Source organism: Dunckerocampus dactyliophorus, chromosome 19 (genome assembly GCF_027744805.1).
Source record: "Dunckerocampus dactyliophorus isolate RoL2022-P2 chromosome 19, RoL_Ddac_1.1, whole genome shotgun sequence".
NCBI lineage: Eukaryota > Metazoa > Chordata > Actinopteri > Syngnathiformes > Syngnathidae > Dunckerocampus > Dunckerocampus dactyliophorus.
The window spans coordinates 10,178,411-10,202,274 of NC_072837.1; the positions used below are offsets into that span (position 1 = coordinate 10,178,411).

Here is a 23,864-nt window from a genome sequence, read left to right on the forward strand (position 1 = left end):
AGTATGGAAATGGACAGTGTGGGTGGGCTCAACGGAGAGTGCGACCAGATTCAATGAATGACAAAATTGGTATTTTTGGGCAGCAAGCATCCAGTACATGCTGGGGGATTGGATGGATTTCTATAACTTGTTTATGTGACACGGGTCATTTCGTATGTTTGCAAAACACTACTGGGGGTGGGGACGCTAATTTGCAGGACTCAGTGTTTGTATGTGAACGTGTAAAACAGCGTTTTGGCTTGTGTCATAAGAAACGTGCGGCGTTCTCTCTAAACAGAGGTGGAGGTTTGTGCCTATCATCTGTCATCTGCTTATAACAATTAGCTAACATTTACTCCACAGGAAGAGTAGCCACTCACGAGCTGTTGTTAAGCAGTACGGTCGTGCACCAGCCACTCTTGACAACAACCCGATGGTGACCTCCCCTAAAAGACACACTCACTAGAGACATAAATAGGGAGACTCCACAGTTAAAATTTAGAGCTGAAGGAGCATTTTGGATTAAAGGTGAAATGTCTTCAACAAACAACAATCACGGATGACCATGACTGAGAAGCTGCAAATCTTTTCAGACCGAGGGAAAATGACAAATATTCCACTTTCGCAGTCGTGGACTGTAGCCAGAGTGTAAGTAGAGCATCAAAATGTAGAGGCAGGAGGGCAAAGAAAATAACACGTCAGCAATTTATGGCAATTTATCAGCTGATCAAAAGTGTAAATCTGACTTTCGTGTCATTTTCTGTGAGACATTCCCACAACCATAACCTCATGATGGCAAAAGCAAAAAGGCCTTCAGTCTTTCAACGACACAAGCAAAGTCTCTTGCGATGCGTCATTGCTGGTAGGTTGGGTGAAGTAAGACACTGACTCTAAATTCCTCAAAAAATTCTTAAGGGTTATGGGACAAAAAGGTCACGCAATGGACCCCGAAAAATGTCACCTGTGCTCTCTGAAGACATGAAGGCCTTTACTGATGCTGACAACAGTAACCGTTAGGTAGCATCTGTGAGAGAAGGACTTAAAGATGGGAGTTTCAAGATGTGCAGTGGTATCAGTTGGTGGTTGGCTATATAGAGTTGCAGAGGGCTTCTCTCTTGACTTGGGCTCCAGTCTGTGTGGTGAAGGCTGGGTCTTTCAACAGGACAATGTTGCAACATTCCTATTAGGTATCCGGACACGGCAGAATCCACAAATGTTGAACAGGGTTGAGCTAAGGGGTTTGGGAAGACCATGTCAGAAGCTTAATGTTAGCCTGAGTAGTGTCATTGTTGCCACTGATGATGTATCATTTAGGGACAATATTATAGAGGGAATTTCCGCTATTAACAGGGGCTACCTCAGCAAAAAACTCGAACCCAACCCAACTGGTCATCAAACCAAATGCCACCCTCATTCAGGGTGCAAACAACAGCTAACACATGTGGAACACACAATGTAACTGCACCACACTGACGATGCGGGTATCAAAATGAACCTTTAGACACCAATATACATGCAAAACAATACTATTTTATACTAATAAATACCAAGGTATTCTGGGTAAGGTCCTGTTTGGTAGGTGTGCGCATGGGCTTCTAAGCACTCAGGTTTGACCAATGTAGGGAAAATGAGATGGGTTTTTACCAATAAACAGCCTAATTATGGACATTATGAGCACCAAATGGCGGGTTTCCCCACAAATAAAAATTATGTTTTGATCAAAAATCCACAAATTTGATGGGGGGATCCACTGTATACTATAATATGGCTCATAAATACTGGCAAATACTGGCCCAGATCACAATCGCCTTGTTACTGATTGGAGTTGATCCGTCCAGCATCTGGTCCGTCTCTTACCCTAAGCCAGGATTCAGTTTCCGTAGCTACATTAAACAGGACTAGTGGAATAGAAAATGAACATATAGATATACCACATAATTGTAATTTTTTAAGCATTAACATTTTTACACCTATTTGAGGGAGCGAACATGGTTCCTTGAACTATAAAGGCTCCTGAAAAAAGACAAATGGAAAAAAACAGCTTGAGAAATGGTAATACTGCGGCCAATGCAAGGCACCCTCCACCCCGCTCTATCATGCTGTTCGCTGTGATAACATCTAATACAACAGATTTCAGGACAAAAAAAGCCACTTAGATGATTTTAAATTGCTTCTTGCTCATACACAGCTGCCTGGAAGCTGGTTCATGGAAGACAAATAAGATGAACCACATGGGCCTGCTGTGCTCTATAATACTGAGTTTTGGGGATGTTTTTGTCAGTAAACACTAGGGGTGACGAGACGAGATGTTGATATTGGGTTCACGGGAGCGAGCACAGACGATATTTTAACATTACCTTTAAGCAAACAACAATGATCAAATATAGGACTGGACAAACAGACTTTTTTATTTAACTGAGTCACAAAACAATGCAGGTACATTTTGAAATGTTTTCTAACTTTGCATGCATGAACTGTTGAACTGTTTTTTTTCCACAAATTGAAACAAAAACAAAAAATGCTAAAAGTTAAACAATGACGGTAGTTGTTGCTGCTACTACTAATCATTTATGTTGATGTGTAGTTATCTAAAGAAACGTGTGAAATAGATTGCTCTAGTAGATTAGCTCTATGTTTATGCTAAAAGAGCTACAGTTCCAATGATGCTTGGAGTGTGGAAGCGTCCGACTTAGACTCTACTATCACATGTTTTGACAGAAGTCTTATGCAGCGGTCGTGTTTTGATCTGATAAATCTTAAGTAACTTGGATCGAATGCAGAATTACTACAGCTTCTTCTTGGTTATTTAATACAAGTATATTGTTGAACTCGGATGAAAAAAAGCACCCACCAATCGGGTGTATGTGTGTGTACCGAGACAAAGAGACTGCTTGACTGACAAGAGGATTCACTCCATTTATGCTGTTGTTCTATGGAACAAACGCGCCAAAGTGCTGAAACCAATGCACAGAGTGAATCCTCTTCCTGCCCGTTTGGAGGTAGAAGATAAGGAAAACAGACATGCATGGACATGGCAATATATTGAAGCTGGCAAAATGATCGAGTTCATTTTCATTTATTGTGTGATTCATTAATATATTTATTATCGTCCCAAGCCTAGTGTCCACGAGATCTTTTGACACCCGTACAAACATTAATGATAATGTAAGATGATTGAACAGGACTCATGGTGTCAAAGTTATCGATAAGTTTCACTTTTGCGTCTCACAGCAACTTTGGTGCCTTCAAGGACCGCTGAACAAAGTGTGAAATCTCAACGCTTGATGAAAAAACATGATCAGCGAAGCATCAATATATATACTTAAAAATCATTCTTTCCTTCTCCAGGAAAACCCTTTTATTTAACAGTAGTACATATATGCTGTACATTTTACCTTTTATCATGTATTTATTAATTATTTGCGACTAACAGTGAGTGAGATTTTTTTTTTTGCAGCGGGAAAAAACTGAAAAATCATCATACATTTTTTTTTTTAAACAAAAATCCACAAATTGGTGGATTGTTAATGCAAATGCACAAATTGTTAATGCGCTGGGATACACGGTATTATTCCTCCTACTGGATACAAGATGACCTCTCGAGCTACAGTAAGCACTGGGTAATGTCTTAAAAGCTTGTGATGGCTCAGTAATATCATAGTCAAAATACTGTATTGAGAGTAAAAATATGTGACAATAGTGAGCTGAGTATTGATGGGTGCATTGGAGCAAATATTTAAAAAGAAATAGCAACGAGTAGCTCGCTGTGACCATTCCCATGTGGACACATTACCACTTGTAGTCAATAGCATGTGAAAGAGGCCGTGCGTATGGTCCATTTAGAAATACACACGCATGGCTTCATGGGAAATCATTAGAGAGATGTTTGTTTTCCCGACTGAAATGTTTTTTAATGAGCACCACCTGCCTGCTGACTAAGTCCATTTCGTACTATTGTGGTCTATCTTAAGTGGCTCTCTCTGATCAAGTTAATGAACAAAAGACAAAAGCCAAGCTGGTGTTCCAGCAACACAGTGACATTGCTTTTAAACACACATTATCAATAAACAAAGCCATGCAGTGTGTCACAGTGACAGAATAACTATCCATTTGTTTGCATGGCAGGAATTTAAAGACAGATATACAGTATAATTGTATTTCCATTTCCATTTCACAAATCGGTTTCCCTATTTAAGTCTCCATAGTTTGTTGACTTACAGTTTAACTGCATTGTAGATTAGGATTCCACTGGAGGCTAATTAGGGATGCTGTGTTCATTTTATGGGAAGGTAATTGAGAATGCTATTTAGTTGTATCGGGAATGTAATTTCCATGAGACAGGGATGCCCATGAATATTATTGGCCTGCTCCGTGATATGCTATACAAAGTCAACAGAGTCAGCGTGAGGGCAACATAATTTGGAAAAAAATGACAATTAGGGATCATTTTTACGTTGCTCAAAACAGGGGTGTTCAAACTTTTTCCACCAAGGGACACATACTGAAAAATATATCATTAATATAATAAATATTTTGTAAACCAACCCATGCAGACATTCAAAGAAGTTCTACTATATACAATATTTGAAGAAAAAACTGCATTTCAGCTTTATGAGAAAGGTGAAATGCTACTAATAGCACAATACATAATATTACAAGTTTATTCTCATAAAATTGCGACCTTTTTTCTCATTTGATTACAATTTTTTTATCTTAATATTTTGACTTTGTTGATGTAAAAAAATAATAAATTTCTGCTGTTTTTTCTCAACTATTTCAATTTTCATCTTGTAAATTTTCTTCTTTTAAATATGACTTTATTCCCATAATATTTAGACTTTATTCTCGTAATATTATATGGGTTATGAGCTAGCCCGTTGCCAGCCAATCGCAGGGCGAATTTAGACAAACAATCATTTACGCTCACATTGATAACTATGGACAATTTAGAATCACCAATTAACCTGCATGTTTTTGGAATGTGGGAGGAAGCCTGAGTACCCGGAGAAAACCCACGCACGGACGGGGAGAACATGCAAACTCCACACAGATGATGTGTGGCCAACATGCTAACCACTTGGCCACCATGCGGCCCTACAGTTAAATAATCAATTTAAAAAATAATGATATAAAAATGATCAGTTATCGGTATCAGTCTTGAAAGGCAGGAAGTTATTGGTATTGTGGATACCTAATAGTTATCAAGTTAAATAACTTACTAATTTACTTTACTTGTACTTTTACTTTTGTTTCCCAATCTTTATTGAGCCAAGGTACATATTTTACATTTTGAAAAATCTCACAGCACACCACCAAACTAGAATGTTGCTTGAGTGGCAGTACAGGTCAATATCTGTAGGGACCTTCTGCCATCTGGTGGATGAGCGTTTATTTGTTCTGCCTGTCACTGTACATCGCTGGCATTGTGAGCTACAGCGTTGTCCTGTTGAAAAAGCCAGTTGAGGACACAGACGAGGGCCTTCAGTAATGAGGGATGCCCCTGTTTGACGCCCCTGCACAATCTGAAGATCCATTGTTCCATTGAAAGAAAAAAAGCAGCTCAGATGGTGATGGCGTCCCATCCACATCTCGGGTGGGATCTCCTTGTCATGCCAGTAACGTTGGAAGCTACCAGGACCGTCAAGGTTACAGTTTTTCACATCAGAGAATATAACTTACTTCCACCCTTCAATGTCCCATGTTTGGTGCTCTCGTGCAAATTCCAAATGGGCAGTTTTGTGGTGTTGAAGGAGACGAGGCCTTTGAAGATATTTTTTGTTCCTAAAACCCTTCTCTTGCAGATGCCGTCTGATGGTTATTGGACTGCACTCAGCACCAATAACAACCTTCATTTGGGCTGAGGATCGTCCCGTGTCAGCCAGTCAGATCCTCCGGGTCAGGCCCGGTGACATTTTTTTGGGCATAGGACTTGTTTTTTTGTTCCATAACCCTCAGGATCTTTGAAGAAGTTTCAAATGACTGTCTTACTTTGTCCAACCTCAGCAGCAATGGCGCGCTGCAACGAGCCTTGCTTATGCGGCTCAACAATCCGACCACGCTCAAAGAGAGAAACCTTTTTTTCCTTTGCCATCAAGAGATTGTTACAGTATGAATACCTGACAGAAAATGACATTGAATCCACATTTTTGGCTGTGGTCATAAACTTATGATCAGCTGGTGGACAGCCTATTTCACTTTAATGCTTGTTTGCAATAAATAGCTTAGTCCAAATTTTCATTCCCATTTTTTCTTATTTGGATTTTGAAGCTCTACTTCTACTAATTTTTCAACTGGCTTTTCAATTTTGATCATGAGTATATTTGAGAGTAACAGACCTTTTGGGTACATAGAAAACATTTCAGACCTTTGAGTTCCGCTTATGGTCATCGTAAATGGTCTTTCTTTTATATTGCGCTTTTCCACCTCCGAGGCACTCAAAACGCTTTGACCTTGTTAGCACATTTACCTGCTGAGGACGCAGCATCAGAATCATGGGTGGACGGAGGATCAAACCTGCAACCTTCAGGTTGGGAGATGACCACTCTGCCACTTAGCCATGCCCTCCCCCCCGTGCACTTATGAATGGAAGCAACAGCAAAAGTGTTGCGTTTGTATTTTTGTGTATATCCGGAATACAGTATCCAGCTCGCACTGCTTGTAGACGTGGTATCAATACAATTGTATTTATTTGCAGATTTGCTGTTATGGCATATATTTCCTCACAATGCTGTTTTGCAGCAGAAATGATAGTGAAACAGCATTTTTTTTTTTTAAATGGGACCTTAGGTCTCCAAAGGGGCTTTTTATTGTGCCGGGGGGGGTTGTGACAACTGAGGCATGACGACGGCAACAGTTGTACTCCGAATGTATTTATTTTTCTCTGTTGTTGAATGAGTGACAGGCAGCACGGTGGAGTAGGGGTGAGCACTTCTGCCTCACAGTTGGGAGATCTGGGTTCGAATCGAGATAGATAGATAGATAGATAGATAACGCCAAGACCAAGTTCTGTATTAGTGCAAAAGCCTGGCAGCTCATTACGGGAATAGCTGCATTTGAAAATAGATCAACAGTCACTAATATACACAACCTTGCCTTTCTAAATGAATGAAGACATGGACGGAAAAATGAAAATGGATCAGAGCAAAGAGGCAGATGTCCTTCTGCTCTCCAAAAGAGTCTTTCCATCACCTGAATGCTTTTACCCAGTCTCAAAGAAGCTCCTGACATCAACAACACTTGTTTTGTACTTCCATTACAGTTAACGAAAACCCTGAAATTGTTGTTTTAGCTTTTCAAAACAGGATTCAATCAGAGCATTCATACAAGGAGCACTCGCGTGGTGCTTTTACTGTCCTTTCCCTGAGCGCATCTCGTGTCTCGGACTAAAAGTACAAAAGAACAGCCGGGTATTTAAAAAAAAAAGAAAAAAAAGGAGCTTAATGTGGTATGTTTGCATGTGGTACTTTTCAAGCGTGTGTGCAAAGTTATTAATATAACTAACAGTGATTGAAATTAGGATGAGCAGCTGTGATGAAGAGGGTGTGTGTGTGGGTGGGGGGGCAAGGTGACATGAATGGAAGAAAGGGGACAAGAGGAAAAAAGCTCTGACTCAGTCTGTCGCGTCCATTAGTCGCCTGCATGAAACTGAAAGGCACAAAGGAGTCTGCTAATGCATAGATAACCTAGAGGTCTCTCTCTGCCTCTTCCTTTGTTGCCTCCTTGCTCTTGCTCTCGTTTGCATCCACTTTGACACTCTTGTTGCACAATTTCTACCTCCGTCTGCTCGTTTCTCCTTCTCCATTCCTGCGCCTGCGAATTAATGGGCAGGATCTCTCGTCCCTAATGACATATTGCAAAGGTTTCCGGCCATTTCTGCGGGATGTGGTCACTTTTTAGGGGGGGGGAAGCATTGAAATTCCTGCCTATTACATCCCACGGGTCATAAACGTTACTCGATTAATTCCTTATAACCCGAGGAGATTCATGAGTGTTTTATCACCTTACATTCTGTGGTCGCTTGATCAAAATGCGTTGATCTGAGATAATGTGGCGGTAAAGTGTGGTTTAATGTGTCAATGGGGAATACAGAAAGACAAAGACTGGGATCATAATACTGATTCACAAGTCTCTCATCTTTTTCAGGTAGTTATTTGAAAGGTCGGAAGCAGGAGCCGGACCCCTGAGGTACTCCTAGCCTAGGCAGATGTATTCTCATTCATTCCTGATTTATTGACTTTCTTTTCAGTGATACTTTTGTCCGGTGTGATCATGTTTGTTGTCACTTGTTGAGGGTAACTTCTTCTTACGTTGGTGTGAATTCAAAGCGTCTTAATAATCATTGCGGTTAACTTTTTCACACTTGTATGAAAAGAAAAGGTTTTATGATTACTTCTGATGTACTTCATTTATTTTCCGAGGAGGAAATGTGATGTCACATTTTCACAGACTGATTTTTGGACATCAATAGGGTTCGAGGTCCCACTATACCATATATGTCACAGCTATCACTGCAAAGAAAATATCAAAAATAATATAATAATGTAGAAATCTAAATTATTTTTATAATTTTTTTTACCTTTTTTACACTAAATATTAGATCAGGGTTTTGCTACCAATCACCCAGGACGGAAATCGGCCAATACCGATACTGATCACATGGATTAATTATACATTTTACAATTTATGCAACGGGATTTTTTCATGGGACCCAGAATTCCTGGCTCCACCCCTGCTACTGGCTATATGATATGAAAAAAGGAACCATAAAATTACCCTAATTTGGACAAAAACATATTTGATTTATCTTTTCAAGAGAACATATATCAGTCGTGAAACATAAAGAGACGCCTTCTTAAGGAGACTTTGGATGTGAGGGTACATTGGTGGAGCTCTAGCAGGACTTCCAGGTAAGGGAGAGCACCCGGCGAAACCGGTGTCTTTCACCGTAGAGAAAGGCTGGTCACCTCGTCCGATGAGTTCAATTATTTTTCGGGTTATTAGCTTAGCCTTCTGACGGTCACTCACATACGGGCGAGTGTTGTCCGCATGGCTGCGAGAGCTGCCGTTTGACTGATGATCACACCGTGAGCCTCGAAAACTCACCATACTCCATCACGTGTGTTCTTCAAATATTGTATCAAATTAAAGCTTTTTAACGTGCTGCCCCCGCAAAATAGTTTTCAGTTTTTGATAGATAATCCACACGGCAGACACGATTGTTTTTGTTTTGGCGCGCCTGCACACTGTGAAGGAAAGTGGGAGAAGGACGCTGCCCAAGACTAGTTAGTGCAAGACACTACACTGCACGCGTGGATCGCTGTGGTCTGCAGTAGTACGATCACGTGATTTTCCACGGAAACGGTCCAATACTGATCGGTGGCCGACAAATCGGAGCATCCCTACGAAATAGTTTTGTAGTTGGATAATAGAAAACCTATTTACTGTACGACCTTCTGAATACAGATTTTAACATTATTAGAGCCGTCTCGATATAAAATAACACCCCTACAGTCACCTTTGTACTCGTATTACCCAACATAGCAGACATAAGTGAAAATAAGACCGAAATAACACATAACAAAGACTCAGACGTTAGCATTGGGAGAGGTCCTTGTTGTTGTTCCTTTTTTACTTTTGGTTTCGGTACAGTACTGCTTGCGGTGGCAATAGTTTTATCAATGTAACATTACTGACAACTAGTGACCAGTGTAGAAGACTACATATCACAACATGTCTTTGAATGCGTCTTCTGAATGACTTACATTAGTGTTTTAGTTCATTTAGCCATTTTTATGCTAGCAAATGCTTCATTTAGGCCCAAAATACACATTTGCTTAAATATACATATATTTTTTTACTAATAATAGTAATAGACAGACAGTAATAGACAGTCAACAACAAACAATTTAAACCAGGGATGTCCAAAGTGTGGCCCGCGGCTCTTTTTTTTTTGGTCCGGAGCACCTTGTAGAAAACCCCCCCCAGGCAAAACTGGGAAAAATAGTGCAAAAAGGCACACTCTAAAGAGAAAAAGCTGAAAAGTTGATCCTAATAACATTGCTTTGATTTTAAATATATATATCTAACTTTTTTTGCCTTTGTACACATTTTTTAAAATCTATACAGATATATAAATTTTTTTTTAAAAAAACAGAAAATATTTATATATGTACAGAAATACAGTCCAGGCCAACAATTTGGACACACGCAACACAACTGAATGGTCCCAACCCCGTTAATAAGGCAAGAAATTCCACTAAGTAACCCTGACAAGGCACACCTGTGCAGTGAAACCGTTTCAGGTGACTACCCCATGAAGCTCATTGAGAGAACCCCCAGGGTTTGCAGCGCTATCAAAAAAGCTACTTGGGGCTCCTTTGAGGAATCTAAAATAAAAGACATACTGGAGTTATTTCACACTTTTTTGTTAAGCACATAATTCCACATGTGTTCATTCATAGTTTTGATGCCTTCAGTGAGAATCTACAATCTAAATAGTCATGAAAATAAAGAAAACTTTTGGCCTGTACTGTATGTATACTGGTATATGTCTATAAGTAATAAGTATATACAGTAAGTGGCCCCTCGCATTCAGTAGGTGGAAAAGGCTTGGACACCCCTGGTTTAAATGGCTTAAAATGGAAAATCCCGTCCTTGAAACTTAAATCTTGGTCAAACCTCATTAGTTGTGTTTATGGAAGGGGAAGGTATTCTTCCCTTGAAGCCTAAGGATATTTCACCTTTTAAGAGTATGTTAAAGGGATAACTGCACTTGGTTTAAATGAGAAAGCAAATGCAAAGAGAAGCAATGCCGCTCAAATAGAAACAAAGCGACTTCCTCCAAGCTGTAGATATTTGTTGGCAAACTGCATGAGCGAGATGTCACACTGTGCCAAATCGCTCTATTACCTCTGTGGGGTAGAAAAACATATTGTCGTCAAAAGAAAAATAGCACCGTCAGTAGGCCATGTGATCCCATCACCTCTATCTGAGCAGATTTAACATTGTCTCTAAAACATCCAGAGATAGCTTTGACACCTACCGTCATAAGGTCAACATCCCTACTGGGCCATCACGGACTGGAAATGAAGGTTTTGGGTGTTTGTCGAAACTTGTCGATATCCAATGTAAAAGACACTTTGCTGACTGTCATGAATACAGGTAAACATCTATCTATCCAAAGGGATGCCTTGCTTTTTTGTCCTTCATCTGTGCACCATCCTGACGCATGATTTCTTTCAATCACGGTCACTTATTGGTTGTAATTAGACTGTAATTTAAAATGGCGGCCCTCATGACCTGCTTCCACCGAGCTATTACTAGGGTTGGGCATCGAGTCTCGAGCATTGATGGGAACAATTCTCCAGGGATCATTCAAATGTTTTTATTTCGATTCCTAGATCTGATGCCCACTTTGCCAACCGGAAGGAATAGCCTCCTAACACCAACAAAGACGAAGCCGGCGAGCGCCGGTGAAGAAGAAAGTTAGAAAGTTTGTTTTAACTTCATAAAAAACAGCAGTGATGATATCATGAAAAGAAGGGTGCGCAACCAAAATGATTAATGTTCACACATCCATGGTGTAGAAACAATACAGTACCTCGTCTTTGATGCGCTACGTCGGATTCCCTCTAAGCAATCAAATTCAGAGAAGTCAAAGAATATGCCAACTCATACCAATGTAACCCAGAGTTTCAGGATGCCAGCTGATGTGGAGGTTTGGTGTAAATAAAGGATGGGAGCTACGGCTGGTTTGTCATTTGCACAGTACGTCCCTGTTAGCCACCGTCAAAGGGACCTTCGCAACTCACAACACACTTCCGGCCGTCAAAATAAGAGTGCTTTTGACTATATCCTGTTTACCTGTGTTCACAAAATATGGGTTTCATAAAAAGTAGCTTCCACCAACATTGAGGCAGCAAACCAAGTATACTACTTTTCAAAAGTTCTCATCTTTTGTGAAAGTGTGCTCCTTTAAAACTTTATATTCAAGTCTATATCCAAGTTGAATGGTTTGATATTGAAATACTGGTTGAAAAAGTCTTGTAAGAAATTCATAGTGAAGTTGATAAAAAGTTCAGATCATTAAACAATTCATGGAGCAATCAGACATTCCATCCAAAAAGAACTCTGGTTAGCGCCCTCATTGAAACCATGCAAACTTTTATGACCCTGCCTTTTAAAAGCATCGGAATCGAGAATCGTTAGAAACCAGAATCGATACGAGGAATCGGAATCTGAACGGGAATTGTTCAAATTCAAACAATGCCCAACCGTAGTCATTACAGGTGGCGTTACGAATGAGTTCAGCTCCTAGACTGTGAGCTAAGTTGTGTAAGTTTGAATTTATACCTAAACTGTACCTAAAGTCACTCACACTGTACAAAGAAGACATGAAGGACATATAAAATACAGTAAAAAAGATTAAAAGGATTGTCTGGAAGGATAACTAACCTCCTTGTAACAGCACACAGAATCCATGACCCCTCTATCGTTCATTTGCATTCAATATTCTTTATACTTAGTTGGGACAAAAATAGTGGCCAGTATTGGTGGGCCTGTCTCCTCTCTCCAAGCTTTTTAAAGACGTTAATTTTCACTTCCATGGTGATGACTTTCCTTTTCTTTGAAGTCCAAATAGGTAGTCCTTCTTCCCCACTCAGTTTTAAAGCCATTCTTAAGTTTACAATAAATAAATTGGAGGCTAACTAGTTAGTCTCTTGTGTCACTTCAGAGATTAGGTGCGCAATGTGATGTAAAAAAAAACCTAGCGGTATTGTCGGAGTGTACGTCTACGGTACGTATGGCAGGTTAAAGTCAGACTGCTTGTCCTGTGTATCAAGTGAGACATCATAGTGAGGATGGATGATGGGCTGATGTCAATCTTTTTTTGAATGCCACACGATCAACCGACACTGCGTTCGAGATACGAAACAACGAGGAACTTTCCCAATGCTGGTGAGTTTCTATGTCTTTTTATTGCTTATCATGTCTACTATATGAGGTAAAACGGCGACTATATGGATGTTATTCAATGTCTACAAGGCTCTAATAATGTTAAAAACTGTTTTTAGATGGTCACAAACAGGCTTTCTATGCTCCAACTACGAACATACTCAATTTATTAATATTGAGTCCTGCTTTTTGGAAATTCATTGCAGTCGGGGCTGGAACCAATTCACCGTGATAAAAGAGGGACGACTCTATGCACAGGTAAAAAAGCTCTTAATTTTTACATGCCTTTATGCTTCACTGATATGTTTTTTTGTCAAGCGTTGAGATTTCACACTTTGTTCAACGATCCTTGAACACACCATAGTTGTGTGCTGTGACTGGCTGCAATGTGACTCTGATTCCATGTGTTTATGGATCATCTTCCATTATCGTTCATTAGTGATGAGTGCCTATACATTTTATACTTAAAAAGGCATCACTTTTATTGCAAATGTTGATGTGAAATCGGAGGAAATGTCAACATAAAGCTAGCAGGAGGGTGGGGAGTGAGCCACATGTCAAAGATACTGTGGATTCAGATTGGAGAGGATAGGTTTTGCCTGTGTCGACTGCATTTAGAGGTGAAAACAACATGAAAGCCAGAGAGCTGTCCAGTTTATGGGTGGAAAGACAAGCAATTGTGAATCTGAGAAACGATGGAAAATCAATCAGAACCATTGTACAAACATTGGTCAAAGCCACTACAACCATTTGGAATGTATTGAAGAGCAAAGCTTGCCAGGCACCGCAGAATGGGTCTAACCTCTAAGTACTCCAAGCCTTGTTATAATGTCATTTTAGGAGAGGGGTATAAGCTCTCAAAAATGGATTTTTGTCATTGCTATACTTTTTTACTGTCACAACAACAACTATCATGCAGTGCACAGACCACCGTTGTCCTGTCTAAACAAAGATAACACCACACATAGAACCACAGGATGACCTCACGTGGAAAGTGTAATCCAGCCTGTGCAGCCACAGATAAACAGCGTGTGGGACGGGAGAAAGTGTGCTTGAAAGTGACCTTCCTCGCAGGAAGGATGCTGAAATGCTTAATCGGAGAGAATGCTCTTAATCCAATTTTGATGCCTCTGCGGAGCAGCACCTGACACGATGATTTGTACTTATTACCTGGCCTGTTGCAGCGTTCAAGTCTGGTTATTGTCACTCAGAGGCAGAACTAACAGATTATTAAGCAAAATCAAGAGTTAAGGGCACCGGCGTCTCGATTTTTGCTGTAATTTGTTTGCGCAATGATACGCTGTGGAGACGATATCGTCTGAATTTTCTTTGTCTTACTATTTATGCAACTGCATATCAGCAGCCGCCATAACACTGTTTGTCTGGAATAGCCTTTTTATTCTTATCTGTCTTATCCCCTGTGCTAACAGCAAAGAAGACAAATTGAGCATAAATACGCTTCTCCTCCCATCCCAGGAAGATATAACACTCCCTCATACCCATCGGCACTAAATTAAAGTGGAGATATCATATTCTTTATTTGTTTCATATGTGGCACTGCGATCAGATCAACTGAGCATATCATTAGCATTGTTCCCTCAATTGCACTCCATTCCGCTAAATAGTTTCACCCTGCTGATTAACAGGTTGATATCTCATCCCCAGCATCAGATATGCCCTTCATAGTTGGAGGCTCACTGGAAATCAAACGCTAATAACCGATAACACTCATCTCATTTAGTCCCCAGGACGCCGTGTTAATGGCTACGAAATACGCTCTCTGTGGGAGAGAACAATGAGCATTGACTATCTTATTTAGCTTGATAAACCATCATCACGTTGAAGATCATGTAAGCTCAGATGTGTGGCGTATGCGTGTTTTTACCAGTGTCGGGAATGTTTTCATTGCTTTCCAGTACAGTAATCCCTCGGTTATCGTGGTTAATTGGTTCCAGACGAGACCGAACTAAGATTCATTTTTTATCAATGGAATTGTAATTAGAGCAGAGAAAACTTGTTTTCAACCTTCTAAATGTGGTTTTTAACATTATTAGATCCCTCTAGACCACGGGTGTCCAAACTTTTTCCAGCGAGGGCCACATACTAAAAAATGTAGATATGCTAAGAAGTTCTATGTAGCTCAAGAAACAAATGCCTTTCACCTTTGGAATACAGGTGATATGCCACGAAGAATGACGTTTCTTCTTGGAAAATTGTGACTTTTGTTCTTCATTTGATTATGACTTTTGTTCTTCATATTTTGACATTATTCCCGTGAAATTGCAGCTGTTTTTTTTCCCATTTCTGCTGTTTTTTAAACATTTTTTCCAACTATTTCATTTCAGCTTTCCTCTTGTAAGTTTTCTTCTCGTAATTATAACTTTACTGTTTACTGTTAGGTTAATTGGCGACTCTAAATTGTCCATAGGTATGAATGTGAGTGTGAATGGTTGTTTGTCTATATGTGCCCTGTGATTGGCTGGCGACCAGTCCAGGGTGTACCCCGCCTCTCGCCCGAAGTCAGCTGGGATAGGCTCCAGCATACCCCCGCGACCCTAATGAGGAGAAGCGGCATAGAAAATGGATGGATGGATGGATGTAATTATAACTTTATATCTTTTACAACAATAATGTATTTTTTTTTTATTTCAACTAAAATGATATTTTTCCTCATTTTACAAGTTTATTCTTATAAAATTGCAACTTTTTTCTCATTAGAAAATTGTTCTCTTAATATTTTGACGTAAGTCTGGTCAAATTTCTGCCGTTGATCATTTTCGTAGAATTTTCCAAATATTTCAACTTTATTCTCCTAATATTTTGACTTTATTCCCATGTTATAGATTTTCCCACAACCCCAAAGTTTCCAAAAGTGACAAGTTTATTCATTGTTTTGGACTTTAAAAAACAAAAATACAACTTTTTTTCTTTAATATTTCAACTTATGCTACTAAAATGCCATTTTTCCTCATACTATTACTTTATTCTTGTGAAATGATGGCTTTTTTACCTTGCTAGATTACAACTCTTCTCTTAGTATTTTGACTTTTGATTGATTTTCCCATTTTTGCTGCAGTTGTTGTTGTTTTTTTTTAAATTTCCTTGTTAAATTAGCATTTTAGCATTCATAGTTCATATTGTATATCACATCCGTTATTCATGTACATTCCGGGTGTCTTATTTAGTAAAAAAAACCCTGTAAAATTTCCTTTTGTTATTTGATATGGTTTGATATTTAAAATGCTTCTGAAAAAAGGGACACAAGCACATACATAGAGCAGATTGTATGACACTACAATTACAGCTGGACTGTTAGAATTATAAGCGTGAAATAGAGTGCTTGTATCAAATATATAGTCTGGCCTCCCGGCCAATTTTGTTAGCTTTGTCAAAAAGTTTGCCCACCCCTGCCCTATAGCCACCTTTACACTCGTATTACCTAATATTGACATAATAACAGGAAATAAGTCATATTAGACATAACATAGACTCACACATGAGCATTGGGAGAGTTTTCTGGACGGTATACTTCCTGGTAGCTATTGTTTCATCATTGTAACATTACTGACACCGAGTGACCAGTGTAGGATACTACATCGTACGTCTTTGAACGCGTCTCCTGAATGCTTTATATTTGTGTTTTCGTTCATTTAGCCATTATTATGCTTGAAAATGCTTAATTTAGGCCAAGAATACGTATTATTTGCTTAAATATGCATATTTTGGCTAGTAGCTGGTCAACCAGAGTTGCGGTTGTTGACTCTCAGGGAAACACTGGCCCCTAGCATTTTGGTCGGGAATTCCAAGTCACGAGCTCAGCCCGCCACGCGCCACTACAAAGCTAAACCCCAATTATTTTAAATATTTTCAGGTTTTTTTGAAAAGAAGTAACATAATAATTACTTTTCCTGGTAACTAATTACATTTATGAAGAAATAATTCTGTTACTTATTGAATTACTTTTTTGGGAAAGTAACTTGTAACTAAAAGTAATTACTCTTTTACATTATTTCAGTGGTTTTAACCAAAAAAAACCTCCAGACGGAAGCTGTAAGTGTCTTAAAACGGACCCCATAGAGATTGGTGCTTGACTTTAACTCATTATGACTTGAACCAAATATTCTGGCGTGGTTTTCATGTGACAGTCATGTGACTATCCCAGGATTAACACATGCGAAGGAGCTATAGCTCCTTTCCAAAAGCTTTTTTTTTTTGCATTTTAAAGCCCTTTAATGATTGTAATGCTTTAATAGGGTGTTACATATTATGATTCAACTGATCTTTTCATATTTTTTTATTAATTCATATAAAACAAGTAACAAAAACTGACTTTAGCCATAAAATTGCTATGAAAAGCCTGACATGGCGTATTTTTCACAATGATAAAATGGTAAAAACCTCCAATTATTTTGAATTAATATGTTTTTTGTTCAATTCAAAGTACATTTTTGGTATAAGACAGTAGCGAGCGGTGCAGTTGGACCCTGGGCCTTCAGTGGGGACTTAATCCACCTCTTAAAACCACCATTGTCACGTGTCAAATCAATAATATGAAAAAGCTGCAACATTACAAGGCGTGGCATTACAGAGAGAGAGGCATTTTGCATATTGGCGTTGAACACCATTATTACTAAGGCACGACACCGAGTTAACCCTTTATCTTTGAATGCATCATTGCCGATACACCTGAGTTTACATTTCTGCTCGTGGTTTTGAGTTTGACATAACTTTCATCACTGGTGAAAGCTGCTTGTAAATAACAACAAGCGTCAGACAACTCCAAACCTCTACACTACAATATCATCTGGAGCAGTGCAGAATCAATATTTATCTAATAACATGACAACTTATCAGAGTATGCTCCTAAGAGGCTGGCCTGGTCTGGATGTGGCAAACAAACCCTTTCCCGGGCTGAGACAAGCTAGCTAGCTTTGGGGTTGGCCGAATTCTCCCTACGATGTCTAGCTTTTCTGGATAAGTCCGCCCTGAAAATCAATTTTTAAGGATGTCTGACATCCTTAGTCAATTTCTGCTCGTCCTCCATCAGCAACAGTGGGTGCAATTGTGTCCTAATCGCTTGTTTGGCTCTGATCAACCAATCAGAGGAGAGAATAATGTTGACATTATTGTGGGCCAGCTAGCTGGCCCTATGAGGCAAATCTGAAATCTGACTGGAGTGTAAGTGACGGCCAGCACTACTGCTTCTGAAGACCCTGGGCAGATTAGACTCACACGGCAACACATACAAGCTGAAATCTGATTGGACATTAAAATGTAACATACACATACACTACTGGAGGCAGTGCTGCCAAGAGACACACTGCAAAATGAACATAAATTCATACAATTTCATGGAAGAAATACTAGAATTTACATTGTAAATGTAGGACAGTGCTTCAGATGGTGTTTAGGCCAGCAGAGAAGGCTTTGCTGGCCTTGATGGCACACCACTAATGGAACAGACAGTATATATATATGCAACATCACACATCTTTGACATTAATTAGTAGTATTTTAGTATTTACTCCAGTCTGTGGTATATCCCCCATCGTTTTCCTTTAAGGAGAAAAGGGTTCTTACGGGTAAAGATGGAAATGTTTGGTATCTGAGATATTCGTTTGAATATCAATATTTTATTTGACCCAAAATAGCAAAATAATACCTGGGGGTTTATCATAACATGTATTCCAAGCGTAGGTTTTGCCAAGTGTCAAGGATAAATCCGTGAACTTCACACGAGACAATCCAATCCGCACATACAGGAAGACCACCCCAATATCCGCAGCATGGCTTTCCACCAGACTGTGTCAAAGAAATCCTGCAAAATTGTCGCCAGCTGACATGGTTTCACCATTGATTCGGTTGCTGTTAAGCTGCGTTGACACTTGCACAAAATCCATTGGACATGCAGCCAGGGGAAAGCAATCTAACACTTCTGGCTGTTACAATGGAGGAGGAAAGAGAGACTGGAAAAAACAAACAAACTGCCAAATGGTCCGGCATATGGTTTGGCAGGGGGTGTTTATGGAGGAACATACTGGAATAAAAGGATGCAAGTCTTATCACATAGCAAATCATCCATCCATCCACGGATAAGCTGGAGACGATCCCAGTTGACTTTGGGCAAAAGGCAGCTACACCGGACTGGCCGCCAGTCAGTTACAGAGTCACGCAGTATCGATAAGATAGTGTTTCTCAAGCCAATACTCAGCCATGTACCACTGCACTGTCAATGGGTCGTAGCAAATCCATCCTCATCCTGTTCAGGGTTGCTGCGAGCTGGAATCAATCCCAGCTGACTTTGGGCAAAAGGTGGACTAAGCACCGGACTGATCACGGGTAGACCGCAGGGCACATATTGACAAACAACTATTCACACGAATCACAATATAATGAACAAATCATGCATGGAAATTTACTGGTAATGGAAATTCAAGTCATTATTGGGTCATATTTACAAGTAAAGTGAAACCTCTAAAGTCAAATATACCCATGAAGTCGTAGCATTCGGAACTGGACCAAAATTTTCAGGGGAAAAAATATCACTGGATACATTTTACACAAATTCAAATTCAAGTCATGCATGCCGCAGGAGACCGGTTCGGCAAAGAATTAACCCTGCGTGTGTTTGGGTTTTCTTTGGCTTTTGGAGTTTTCCTGACTTTGTGGATTATTTCTTATTCGTTCAAGTTCTGTTTTTGTCTATTGTGAAGGGCTGTTATTTAGAACTTGGGAAACGAACAATTGCATTAACTCAATGAGACACCTTTGTTCCAGACACAAATGCACTTGCAGGTGACAGAGTGCGCCGTGGCTTTTGACATATCCATTACTTGGAGTCATCCTGTTTATTTCTGCTATGAAATGTGGCGGTTATCATTATGAACGCAAGGAGCAATCGCATTCGGTCATTCTATGTTGTGGCTTAGTTGTGCGTGACCAATAAGAGCGCTCATACAAGCCCAACGCGATGGACTTTAGGTGTTAAGCGGACCCAAACACGGTCAGTAGGACCTGGTGTGAGTAAACCATAAGACTCCAGCGGTGTCCCAATACTTTTGTCCAGTGTGACAAGGGCTACATTTGGTAGGTTCAAAAATCGCTCCTTCAGTTTTCGCGTTTTTTCAAAAATGTATTAATTAATTAAAGATCGCTGTTTTGTGGCTGACTATGGATTATTATTCGTCAAAACATACTGAAAGACAAATCATATTTCGTATTCTAGTCGCAAAGTGCCAGTCATGTTTGATTGAAGAGACACTACCTTAGATTAGACACCTTAACACTGCATGGAGTCAGCCACGGCATGTCTCACACGACATAGTGAAAAAAAGTTGTCCTCCCATTCCGTGTGGAAGTGGTACGTTTTTAGCTTTTTACCTTGTCTTTCTTCTCCACCCAGTTTGAAACCCTTTCTTAAGTTTAGAATAAATACATTGGAGGCTCGGTAGCATGCTATTGTGTCCCTGCAGTGATAACATGGTCTGCTCAATGTGGTGTAAACAAAGAATGGTGACTATTAATATTATTTAATGCCTACAGGGCTCAAATGATGTTCAGAAAGTCACAAACAGATTTTCTATGCTCTAACTATGAAAATAATCCATTTAATAATATTGAATCCTACTTTGCAGAAATTCACTTATCGCGGACGGGTCTGGAAATAATTAACTGCCATAAACGAGGGACCGCTGTACAGTCAAACCTCCATTTTCGAATGCCCCAGTTTTCATATGAGTGGATTTTCACAAAAAAATGTTTGCCCATTTTTCGTACACTGTCTCGATTTTCATACAAAGTAGTTTGTTTGCCTGTACTGTATCATCCTGCGGAATCAAGTGCCCCAAAAAAGCATTATATGCTTTGGTGGTATATGTTTAATATAAATAACTATATAATAACTCCTTATATGTAAATCTCATCTGAACTGTTTTCTTGTTCTATGATTTTATTACACTTTGTCCCTTGGATTAAACCCTCCTCCTTATTTTTAGTGATTAGTGATTATCAATCATAGTCACTGACCCACTGGTCCAGCTGTCCAACTTAAAATTCATACACTATAAAGACCACAAAACAAGTTACAACTGCGGCTAAGTGTGTCATGTCACCTAAACACACGTCCGGTGGACTGCCACCTACTTTGTCCAGTGAACGTGTTTCATTCTTCCTGAAACATTTCCACGCTGCAGTCATTTATCCTTGAATGGCACATTAACCAGCCATTTTCTCCCTTGTCTGTGCGACTAACGTCTTTACTGATAATGGACAAAGATTATGCACATTCATTATCATTATCATTAAAATCATCAATGCCATGTGCTTAGCATAATAACAGCGTTCCACTGATTCACTTCTTGAGCTTCTTTCCTATATGTCGGAAGGAGATAGCCTCAGCCGTGTTTCTCTCAAGGTTTCCTTTGTTGCACTATTTAATCTGAAATGCAATACTGACTTAAGCCAGTGTCCACTGCGCACCGATATGTCTTCAAAATGGGATTTTTATGTTGCCATGATTGGAATTTCTTCATTACTTTCTGTGCCCGAATTGCAGATTCTCGAGTTGGGTCCTGTTATTTTAAAGCTTCTTTCTCAGCGAAAGTTTCTGGAATGTCGTTACGTATTATAATTGGAATTTCTTAGTCGCTTTCTTTGTGTCACATGTAGGAAACTGCTTGCTGCAGCACAACACAAAACGTAGCTTTATGTTATCATAATTGGTTAGACTTTCATTCATTCCTGCGAGTGTTTCATAGTGCATATAGTGGATGTAGTTATTTCAGATGCGGTGTACTGAAGCGGGGTTTCCTGAATAACCCAAATTGGCAACCCTTCATTAATCTATGCACGACCTGTGGCCCTCCTGTTAAATAAGGAGCAATCAGAGGTGATGTACCGTTGGAGCAGATTGCATAATGGGAAAAACAACCCTCCCCAAAAAAGATATGGCTCCAGGTGTGGATGGTTATTTACAGAATGATCTCAAGGGGACAGCATCCAAAATCACAGCGCTATCACCCAACGGAACAGAAAGCAACAGCAGCAGCGATACACTGGGGAGAGAGTACATCAAAGGTGGTTATCCTTAGACAACAGTACCCCTTTGGGATCGATTGAGTACTCAAATTTACAACCCGCAGACACCAAGTCGTCAAAGTTGTTCTCTTATCTCCGAATACATTCTTTCAAGTCAGGAAAAAAACACAAAAAACTTCCCTACCTGTATCTGTGATATAATGATACTCTCAGGGCGCTTCTTCCGTGCCAACAAGGGAGTTTGTGATGTGAGCTCGTATCCTTAGACTAAGGGTTCCAACAACTGAACACATACCTCCTCTGAGGCGTCTTATAAAGCCCCACCCCCCTCACCAGCACCTACCCTCCTCCCCCTCAAACATCATCATAGTGAGAGAGGGGTGATTCCCAGGCAGACACGCACACAAACCCAGCATGGCCCGCGCTGACGTCGCAGCCTACGTCATCGGTTTCGTCTTCATTGAGCAACTAATGGAACTCTAAAAATACGCATCATCTCGAAGCGCTGCGTATAAGGTGTCCATAAAACCCGCAACCTAGCTATGGTGCCAAGGTCAGGGGGAAAACAATGCCGCCTCAGAATCTTCACTCCAGAATGGCAAGCGTACGATGAAAAGTCAGCTGGGGTAGGCTCCGAGCACTCTTTGGCCGTCTTCGTGGCGGCATCACAAAAAATATACGTTGAAGAGAAACACTTATAAATTATGCTGATAATAGTTGACGATGACCTTCTTGTGTGACTCTTAAGGTATCTTTTTCCAAAATGCACAAATTTTCTGTGCACAGTTGATATTATTTGAGGTAGCAGTAGCAAAGTTTGTAAGGAATGGAGGGTCGAGGGTTTGCTCGAGGACTTTTGAGGTGCTCTTGAGCAGGGTACTCTACACAGTGGATCCCCGTGCAGTCTCAGATTTTTGGTTTAAAAAAAAAGTATTCAATTTATTTTTTTCTCCGAAATAGGCCGTTTTTTCCTCAGAAAACACATCTCATTCACCCGGTGATCGGTAATAATTTATAAATACAGTAACCCCTCGTTTGTCGCGCTTGGTTGGTTCCAGATCCCGCCGTGATAAGTGAATTTCAGTGAAGTAGGAGTCGTTATTTAGAAGTAGGATATTTCCATAGTTAGAGCATAGAAAACCTGTTTACGGTCTTCTAAAAATACATTTTTAAACATTTTCGGAGCCCTCTAGACATGAAATAACACTCCTGTTGTTTTTTCTGGCCAGAGTACTTCATAGTGGCTGTTGTCTCATCAGTGTAACATTACTGACACCGAATGACCAGTGTAGAATAATACATCTCTCTTTGAATGCATCTTCTGAATGCCTTATATGCATTTTTATGCTTGAAAATGCATAATATAGGCCAAAAATACAAACAATTTCCTTCAAATATGCATATTTTTTGACCAATAGGCTGTAGTCAACCACAAAACAGCCATACTTTATTCATTTATTTTGAAAGGCCGTGATAGAGTGACGCCACAAAATTCGAACCGCGAAGTGGCGAGGGACGACTATACGTGATAGTACAGGTAAAATGTACATACATACAGGTAGTAGTGTTAAAAAAAAAAAGTTTTACATGTCTATGTCTTTATGCTTGACTGATAATGTTTTTCTGTGAAGCGTTGCGATTTCCCACTTTGTTCGGCGATCCTTCAACGCACCATAATTGTGTGCTGTGACATGGAAAAGTTTGTTTGGCTACGGAAGCACAAGCTTCGACATATGTTACTGTAAGTCGTTCGTGGAATTACAACAGGCGAGGAGTGTGGATTATGTAGAGCGGACTTCACAGTCGCGTACCCCTTCAGACATTTCACTTGAAGCCATGTGACGCCTACTCCTGCACACTTGCACACTCCTGCACTGATAAATAGCTAAGTATTG

General features: G+C 39.9%; 2 protein-coding genes across 3 annotated transcripts in view; one reads left to right on the forward strand and one right to left on the reverse strand.

Annotated features, from left to right (window-relative positions):
• The window catches only part of LOC129172005 (prepronociceptin-like), a 34,506-nt gene extending 12,253 nt beyond the window's left edge, over nucleotides 1-22,253 (reverse strand). Inside the window, exon 1 of the mRNA XM_054761311.1 lies at nucleotides 22,154-22,253. The gene's annotated coding sequence lies outside the window, so the exon portion shown is untranslated. The remainder of the gene's footprint in view (nucleotides 1-22,153) is intronic.
• Nucleotides 1-23,864, forward strand: part of si:ch211-63o20.7 (Serine/threonine-protein kinase pdik1l-B-like) — a 58,290-nt gene that overhangs the window by 9,860 nt on the left and 24,566 nt on the right. Inside the window, exons 1-2 of one of the 2 annotated variants that reach the window (XM_054761307.1) lie at nucleotides 12,123-12,936; nucleotides 13,140-13,191. The exons of the other annotated variant lie outside the window; for it this stretch is intronic. The gene's annotated coding sequence lies outside the window, so the exon portion shown is untranslated. Of the gene's footprint in view, nucleotides 1-12,122; nucleotides 12,937-13,139; nucleotides 13,192-23,864 lie in introns of those variants that run through there. 2 annotated transcript variants of the gene reach the window in all.